Here is a 7,726-nt window from a genome sequence, read left to right as displayed (position 1 = left end):
CAAATAAAACTTCTGCCCCCTTTCCCTTCTTTTTTATTCTTCTGGGACTCCTATGATATGAATGTAATTAAGCTTTAAGGGTTGCACAGTTCCCAACGTGCCTGGGTGGCTCAGTCTGTCAAACATCTGCCTTTGTCTCAGGTCATGATCCCAGGGTTCTGGGATTGACCCCTGAGTCAGGCTTCCTGCTCAATAAGAAGTCGGCTTCTTCCTCTTCCTCTATGCCTTCCCCTGGTTGCTCTCTCTCTCTCCCTCAAATAAATAAATAAAAATCTTTGAAAAAAAAAGAGTTTCACAGTTCCCTAAGTCTACATTCATGATCCAATACTTTTTTTTTCTTTGTGAGAATTTATTTATTTATTTATTTATTTATTTATTTATTTAGGCATGCAAGAAGACTCCAGGGAAGATACTGAATATCAACATAAGCTACATAAGGTTAAGAAACAGTGTTTCAATATAGAGTATCATGTCATCTGCGAAGAGAGACATTTTGACTTCTTCTTTGACGATTTGAATACCTTTGATCCCTTTTTGTCGTCTGATTGCTGTTGCAAGGACTTCTAGTACTATGTTGAATAATAGTGGCGAGAGTGGGCATCCTTGTCGAGTTCCTGATCTTAAGGGAAAGGCTTCCAGCTTTTCCCCATTGAGAATAATATTTGCAGTAGGCTTTTCATAGATGGCTTTTATGAGATTGAGAAATGTACCTTCTATTCCTACACTCTGAAGCGTTTTAATCAGGAAAGGATGCTGTATTTTGTCAAATGCTTTTTCGGCATCGATTGAGAGGATCATATGGTTCCTGAGTCTTTTCTTGTTGATATGATGTATCACGCTGATTGATTTGCGAATATTGAACCACGCTTGCATCCCAGGTATGAATCCCACTTGATCGTGATGGATAATCCTTTTAATGTACTGTTGGATTCTATTAGCAAGTATCTTGTTGAGGATTTTGGCGTCCATATTCATTAGGGAAATCGGTCTGTAATTCTCCTTTTTGAGGGGGTCTTTGCCTGGTTTGGGGATCAAGGTAATATTGGCCTCATAGAATGAGTTTGGTAGCTTTCCTTCTGTTTCTATTTTTTGAAATAGCTTTAGGAGAATAGGTATTATTTCTTCTTTGAATGTTTGGTAGAATTCCCCAGGAAAACCGTCCGGGCCTGGAGTTTTGTTATTTGGAAGGTTGTTTATCACTGACTCAATTTCTTCATAATTAATTGGCCTGTTTAAGGAATCAATTTCTTCCGGTTTCAATCTTGGTAGTTTATAGGTTTCCAGGAAGGATTCCATCTCTTCCAGATTGCTTAGTTTATTGGCATATAGCTGTTGATAAAAATTTCTAATAATCCTTCCAATTTCAATGGTGTTCGTCGTGACCTCTCCTTTTTCATTCATAATTTTAATAATCTGGGTCCTTTCTCTTTTCTTTTGGATAAGTCTTGCCAGTGGTCTGTCAATTTTATTGATTCTCTCAAAGAACCAGCTTCTAGTCCTGTTGATCTGCTCTACTGTACTTCTGGTTTCTGCTTGATTGATTTCAGCTCTAATTTTGGTCAACTGCTTCCTCGTGCGTGGATTAGGCCTGTCCCTCTGTTGCTGTTCCAGCTTCTTGAGGTAGGCAAGAAACAACAATTGTTGGAGAGGATGTGGAGAAAGGGGATCCCTCCTACATTGTTGGTGGGAATTCAAGTTGGTACAGCCACTGTGGAAAACAATGTGGAGGTCCCTTAAAAAGTTAAAAGTTGAGCTACCCTATGATCCAGCCATTGCACTACGGGGTGTTTACCCCAAAGATACAAATGTAGTAAAGAGAAGGGCCATATGCACCCCAATGTTCATAGCAGCAATGTCCACAATAGCTAAATTGTGGAAGGAGCTGAGATGCTCTTCAATAGATGACTGTATTAAGAAGTGTGGTCCATATATACAATGGAATATTACTCAGCTATCAGAAAAAAACGAGTTCTCAACATTTGCTGCAACATGGACGGCACTGGAGGAGATAATGCTAAGTGAAATAAGTCAAGCAGAGAAAGACAATTATCATGTGATTTCTCTCATCTATGGAACATAAGAACTAGGATGATCAGTAGGGAAGAAAGGGATAAAGAAAGGGGGGTAATCAGAAGGGGGAATGAAACATGAGAGACTATGGACTATGAGAAACAAACTGAAGGCCTCAGAGGGGAGGGCGTTGGGGGAATGGGATAGACCGATTTTGGGAAGTAAGAAGGGCACGTATTGCATGGTGCATCGGGAGTTATACGCAACTAATGAATCATTGAGCCTTACATCGGAAACTGGGGATGTACTATATGGTGACTAACATAATAAAATAAAAAACCATTAAAAAAATAAACAGTGTTTCAAGAATGATATTCATAAACTTGTCCTAGCAGCTTTGAACAGGGTATGTACAATATAGATTTTCTGCCTTTATTTTTTATTTTATTATTATTACTATTATTATTTTATTATAACAATATCATTATAATATGTTAGTCACCATACAGTACATCCCGGGTTTTTGATGTAAAGTTTGATGATTCATTAGTTGCGTATAATACCCAGTGCACCATGCAATAAGTGCCCTCCTTACTCCCCATCACCAGCCTATCCCATTCCCCCACCCCCTCCCCTCTGAAGCCCTCAGTTTGTTTCTCAGAGTCCATAGTCTCTCATGCTTCATTCCCCCTTCTGATTACCCCTTTGTTTATGCCTTTTTCCTCCTACAGATCTTCCTAGTTCTTATTTTCCACAGATGACAGAAACCATATGATAATTGTCTTTCTCCGCTTGACTTATTGCATTTGCCATTATCTCCTCCAGTGCCGTCCATGTTACAGCAAATGTTGAGAAATCGTTCTTTTTGATAGCTGAGTAATATTCCATTGTATATATGGACCAAGTCTTCTTAATCCAGTCATCTGTTGAAGGGCATCTCAGCGCCCTTCACGATTTACCTATTGTGGACAATGTTGCTATGAACATTGGGGTGCATATGGCCCTTCTCTTCACTACATCCGTGACTTTGGTGTAAATACCCAATGGTGCAATGGCTGGATCATAGGGTAGCTCATTTTTTAACTCCAAATGGATGAAAGACCTCCATGTGAGACAGGAATCCATCAAAATCCTACAGGAGAGCATAGGCAGCAACCGGTACAACATCAGCCACAGCAAACTTTTTCATGACACATCTCCAAAGGCAAGAGAAACAAAAGATAAAATGAACATGTGGGACTTCATCAAGATCAAAATCTTCTGCACAGCCAAGGAAACAGTCAAAAAAACTAAGAGGCAACACACTGAATGGGAGAATATATTTGCAAATGATGCTACAGATAAAAGATTGGTATCCAAGATCTACAAAGAACTTCTCAAACTCAATACACGAGAAACAAATAAACAAATCATAAAATCAGCAGAAGATATGAACAGACATTTTCCAATGAAGACATACAAATGACTAACAGACACATGAAAAAATGTTCAAAATTATTAGCCATCAGGGAAATTCAAATCAAAACCACACTAAGATACCACATTGTGCCAGTTAGAATGGCAAAAATTGACAAGGCAAGAAACAACAATTGTTGGAGAGGATGTGGAGAACTGGGATCCCTCCTACATTGTTGGTGGGAATGCAAGTTGGTACAGCCACTCTGGAAAACAGTGCAGAGGTTCCTTAAAAAGTTAAATATTTTTATTACTTTTTTAATGAATGGAAATAAAAGGGTTTTGACAAATTATGTTGGGGTAAGAAACCAGTATAAAATATATTTTTTTAAGATCTTACCCTTCCCTTTTCCCACCATATTTTAAAATAATGCTAATGAGGTTGATTATAGACTGAGACATCAAAACAAACATTAAAACTTTCTAGGAAAAAAAAAACAACAACAAACAACAGAAGCAAATTTTGACATCTGGTGGTAGACAGTGTGTTTTTAGAAAGGATACAAGAAGTACTATCCATAAAAGAAAATAATTGATAAAACCAGATTTCATCAAAATTAGTAACTCCTGTTGATAAAGAGATACTGTTAAGAAAAGTTAGAGCAAACTGTGGACTGGGAGAGCAATGTCACCACACATTATATGACAATTGTCTTGATTCCAGAATATAGAAATAACTCCCATATATCAAGATTAAAAACACAAGTATTTCCAAAAAAATTGAAAATACTTGGATAGACACTTTATGTAAGTGTAGGATGTACAGTGTTCAAATCTTTTTTTCTAATAATTTTTATTATATTATGTTAGTCACCATACAATACATCCCTAGTTTTTTATGTAGTGTTCCATTTTTCATTACTTGTGTATAACACCCAGTGCACCATGCAGTACATGCCCTCCTTAATACCCATCATGAACCTATCCCATTCCCCCTCCCCCTTTCCCTCTGAAGCCCTCAGTTTGCTTCCCAGAGTCCATAGTTTCTCATGGTTCATTCCACCTTCTGTTTACCCCCCCCGTTCTTCTTCCCTTTCTCTTCCTACTGATCTTCCTACTTCTTATGTTCCATAAAGAGTGAAACCATATGATAATTGTCTTTCTTTGTGTGACTTATTTCACTTAGTATTATCTCCTTCAGTCCCATCCATGTTGCTGCAAATATTGTGAAACTGTTCTTTTTGATGGCTGAGTAATAATCCATGGTATAGATGGACCACATCTTCTTAATCCCATCATCTATTGAAGGGCATCTTGGCTCCTTCCACAATTTAGCTATTGTGGACAATGCTGCTATGAACATTGGGGGTACATATGGCCATTCTCTTCACTATGTCTGCATCTTTGGGGTTAATACCAAGTAGTGCAATTGCTGGATCATAGGATAGCCCAATTTTTAACTTCTTGAGGGACCTCCACTTGTTTTCCAAAGTTGCTGTACCAACTTGCATTTCCACCAACAGTGTAAGAGGGATCCCCTTTCTCCACATCCTCTCCAACAATTATTGTTTCTTGCCTTGTCAATTTTTGCCATTCTAACTGGCATAAGGTGGTATCTCAATGCGGTTTTGATTTGAATTTCCCTGATGGCTAATGATTTTGAACATTTTTTCATGTGTCTCTTAGCCATTTGTATGTCTTCATTGGAAAGGTGTCTGTTCATATCTTCTGCCCATTTTTTGATTTGATTATTTGTTTCCCATGTATTGAGTTTGAGAAGTTCTTTTCAGATCTTGGATACTAATCTTTAATCTGTAGTGTCATTTGCAGTTATCTTCTCCCATTCCGTGGGTTGCCTCTTAGGTTTTTTGACTGGTCGTTGGTTGTGCAGTAGCTTTTTATCTTGATGAAGTCCCACAAGTTCATTTTTTCTTTTGTTTTTCTTGCCTTTGGAGATGTGTCATGAAAAAAGTTGCTGTGGCCAATGTCAAAGAGGTTGCAGCCTATGTTCTCCTCTATGATTTTAATGGATTCTTGTCTCACATGGAGGTCTTTCATCCATTTGGTGTTTATCTTTGTGTGTGGTGTGAGAGAGTGGTCCAGTTACATTCTTTTGCATGTAGCTGTCCAATTTTCCCAGCACCATTTATTGAAGAGACTGTCTGTTTTCCACTGGATGCTTTTTCCTGCTTTGTCAAAGATTAGTTGCCCAAAGAGCTGAGGGTCCATTTCTGCGTTCTCTATTATGTTCCATTGGTCTGTCTGTATTTGTGCCAGTACCATGCTGTCTTTGTGATCACAGCTTTGTAGTATAGCTTGAAATCCAGCAACGTGATGTCCCCAGCTTTGTTTTTCCTTTTCAACAATTCCTTGGCAATTCGTGTACTTTTCTGGTTCCACACAAATTAAGGGCTGTTTGTTCCAGTTCTTTGAAAAATGTCATTGGTATTTTGATTGGGATGGCATTGAAAGTGTAGATTCCTCTGGGTAGCATAGACATTTTAACTGTTAATTCTTCTGATCCATGAGCATGGAATATTTTTCCATCTTTTTTGTCTTCTTCAGTGTCTTTCCAATACTTTTGTTTCCCTCTCCCTTTCAGCTTCGCTATTTCTATAATTTTAACTTTCGTATCACTAATTCATTCCTCAGCTTTATCTATCCTTATTACCATTTCATCCTATGAGTTTTGTGTGTTAGTTATAGCAATTTTTATTTCAGCCTAACCAGTTTTTAGGATGTTTAATCTGTAATAGGGGATGCTTCTATGCTTTTCATAAGCCTAGCTAGTTTCTTTATGATTGTTGCTTTAAATTCTGGCTTAGGCTTCTTACTTAGAGATCCTTTGATTAAATCCCTGGCCATGACTTCTTCCTGTTTTTTTCTTTTGGGGCAAATTCCTCCATCTTGTCATTTTTGTCTAGGTCACTGTTTTGTGTGTGTGTGTGTGTGTGTGTGTGTGTGTGTGAGAGAGAGAGAGAGAGACAGAGAGAGAGAGAGAGAGAGAGAGTTTTAGGAAAGTGTGTTATATTCCTGCTCCTGAGAGTAATGGCTATACTAAGTGGTCCTATACTGTTTTAGGTCTGGTGGTTCAGAACCTGTTTCAGAGTGTGCACTCTGCTGTGGTGTTTTGGCTACTCCTTCCCTCAAGTCAGTCCTTTGCAGAATTCATCTTTCCTGCAGTGACAGGTGTTTTGATCTTGTCCATAATGTGGCCAGTTTTAATTAGGTGTGCTTTGGTCTGCTTGTTGAAAGAAGCTAGATCCTATTTCCCTTAGAGCTGAAGCTTTGCAGACTCTATGATCAATAGACTTGTTTCATGGGAGAGGTTTGTGCTGGACTTGTGGTGTAGGGGCCTGCTGTGCTGATTCTTATGTGGCCTTGCCCCATTGAAGATGCTCGTGCAGTGCACAATGAAGTGGGACTGGGTGTAAGTGGCTGCAACATTCACTGGGGCAGCACTCTGCTGTTCAATGAAGTTGGTCAGTGCTGATGGGCAGGGGGGAAATGGAATTGTCTTGATCTGTGGTCCCCAGAGTGGGAAGTTCCCACCCACTACTCTTCAGAAGTCTATACAGAGAGAGAACAATGCCCCCTCTTGTGTCTCTGGCCTCCATTATATTCCTGCCTTCACCCTGTCTGTGTCTGAGCTACCTACCTGCCAGACTGCACTGTATTCCTGTGTTTTATCTCAGGCACATGGTTGTGTTCCAAGACTCCAAATTTTAGGGACCTGGTGCATTGTAGACTCACACTGATCCTCTGCAGGAGGGTCTTTTCCTGCTGTGGCTGATGCTTGTTTGTCCTAGAAAAGCAGTCACATAACTGCACAGTAATTCAGAGTTGATGGTAAAGCAGAGCAAAAATCTGGCACCAAGGTTATGCCCTTGGCAAGGATCTCCGTTCTTAAGCTAGTGAACAGGGCAGCATGTTGGCACCCACCAGCTCTTTTCTCCCTTGAGAGGCCATGCCACCACTCCCAAATGCGCTCTAAGAAGGGGAACTGTTTCTCCCTGTGCAATCATGTGGATCCTCAAGTCATGCTGCCTGCTCCTGAGCCTCCAGTCTTCTTCCTCACAGGAGCACCACTAAGCCTGCCAGTCATGAGCTTAGTGATAGTTGGGCTTTAAAACATCAGACTTTGAGCTTCACTGCTTATAAAATCTTGTAGGTGTCAGCCCCTCTTATTTTCCCAGTCAATGGTTTTGGGGAAGAGTTTTCTTGTGCAATCCCCTGTGTTCTGTCTTCTCTCTCTCTTTTTCTCTCTTTCTTTTTCTGTCTCCCTTCTGTCTTTCTCAGGGCTCCCTCCCCTCTGAATCAC

The sequence above is a fragment of the Ursus maritimus genome, unplaced genomic scaffold (assembly GCF_017311325.1).
Source record: "Ursus maritimus isolate PB19 unplaced genomic scaffold, ASM1731132v1 scaffold_5, whole genome shotgun sequence".
Classification (NCBI taxonomy): Eukaryota; Metazoa; Chordata; class Mammalia; order Carnivora; family Ursidae; genus Ursus; species Ursus maritimus.
The sequence above is the reverse complement of the archived record's forward strand: the minus strand, read 5'-3'. Positions refer to the sequence as shown.